The 1857-nt window shown below is 43.6% G+C and overlaps 1 pseudogene; it reads right to left on the bottom strand.

Moving 5' to 3' along the window:
• Positions 1-670: 670 nt before the first annotated feature.
• On the bottom strand, positions 671-1286 carry LOC123234108 (annotated as a pseudogene).
• Between the last annotated feature and the right edge of the window lie 571 nt (positions 1287-1857).

The following is a 1857-nucleotide window of genomic DNA, read 5'->3' as shown; positions in this document are numbered from 1 at the left end:
TTCCTTCCTTCCTTCCTTCCTTCCTTCCTTCCTTCCTTCCTTCCTTCCTTCCTTCCTTCCTTCCTTCCTTCCTTCTTTCTTTCTTTCTTTTTTGGTTGGGGTTAAATTATATTAATAAACTCTATTATCTGGGGCCATTGATTTAACTTGTAGATGATTTGCACCTTTGGCTCCCCACTGCTGACTTCACAGCATTATCCAAAAGTCAAATGATATCATAGATGTAAAAACATTTTGAAAAGAGTTGAATGTTTTACAAAAGTAAAGTATCATCATTATTATTATTGAGTCAGAATTGCCAGCTATAAAATTTGACATCTAACCCCATTTCTGCTTCTGACTAGCTGTGCCATCCCCACTCTTCATCCCAGCTAGTTACTCTTCCTCTCTGGGCCTCAGTTTTCTCGTCTATATAAAGACAGTTTTGGACAAGATGATTTCTGAGGACTCTTCTAGCTCTGAATCGATGACTAAACTATTCTTAGGGTACTTCCCACTTCTGACATGTTCTTTGGGCCTAGAGAAGGGGAGTATGGAAGGGCACGGTTTTCTTACAAAAATGAACCATTCGTCCTCCTAGTTCTACTACAAAGTCTGATAAAAGACTTTCAGGAAAGAAGGGGACCTTGGTCCATCAGAGTTGTGACTGAGAAGGTTCAGAATTTTAGCTTCAGTTGAAGTATCCCCTTGACCCTCTGTTTTGGTAAGCGATTTTGATCTCTTCTGGGACAACATCCATGCTTACTGCTTTGCACATGTTGTAAAGGATGAGGGCAGAAGTCAGGGCTTCCATTTCCATACCTACAGGGCTCCATGCCCAACATGATGCCTGGATCCCTAGGGCAGGCTGGGCAAAATCTAGCTCCAGCTATAACTGAGTGAGGCTCAGAGCCACAGGATGGCACAGTGGGATCAGCTGGCTGTTCAATTTATCTATCTGGATTCCGGCCAGCTGGGTCACCAGCTAAGGCATCACCTTTCCATAGCTGTCCATTGAGCTCTTCCAAACTGCCCATCTCCCTCCAAGGCTGAAAGCCTCAGCCCCCAGGGAGAGCACAGCTGAGGCCACAGCCACTCCATCTGCAGTTGGCTTTCTGCCCACATCGGCCATGGTGGCCCCGTAGATCAGCTGGTCTGAGTGGGAGAGAGTCTGAGGGTAGGTGGGTGAACTGGTGTCTCTTTGTTAAGCTACTTAGTGATGGAGTCAGGATCTTGTGGGTGAGAGCTGTGAAATCTCCAGGGAGAGAGCCTGCTTCTAGTTTTGGCTGGGGTGTGGAAATCCCCATCATGAATGACATAGCTTCCTAATGGTTTTCCTCCCACCTATGAAAGATTTTTTTAATGTCTACAAAACACTTTTTGTCATCCTCATCATTGTCATCATTCACATTTATATAGCATTTTTTAAAATTACCTTTCATTTTGGAATCAATATTGTGCATTGGGACACATGTAAAACCCAGTGGAATTGCATGTTGGCTATGGGAGAGGGGTGGGAGGAGGGAAGGGAAAGAACATGAATCATGTAACCATGGAAAACATTTCTTAATTAATGAATAAAATTAAATAAAAAGAGAATACTGTGTATTGGTTCCAAGAGAGAAGAGTGATAGGGGTTGGGCAATGGGGATTAAGCACCTTGCCCAAGGTCAGAGAGCTAGGGAGGATCTGAGGCCACATTTAAACGCAAGACTTCCCATCTCTAGATCTGACTCTCAATCCACTGAGCCACCTAGCTACACCTTTACATAGCATTTAAGAAGCACTTTACTCACCCTGCAATGTAAGTAATACAAGTAATATCATTTCCCTTATGCAGATAAAGAAACAGAGGCATGCCTCCAAAAAACGTGTCAG

This window comes from Gracilinanus agilis, chromosome 2 (assembly GCF_016433145.1).
Source record: "Gracilinanus agilis isolate LMUSP501 chromosome 2, AgileGrace, whole genome shotgun sequence".
NCBI lineage: Eukaryota > Metazoa > Chordata > Mammalia > Didelphimorphia > Didelphidae > Gracilinanus > Gracilinanus agilis.
Note: the sequence above shows the minus strand (reverse complement) of the source record. Positions and strands in the feature narration are given on the sequence as shown.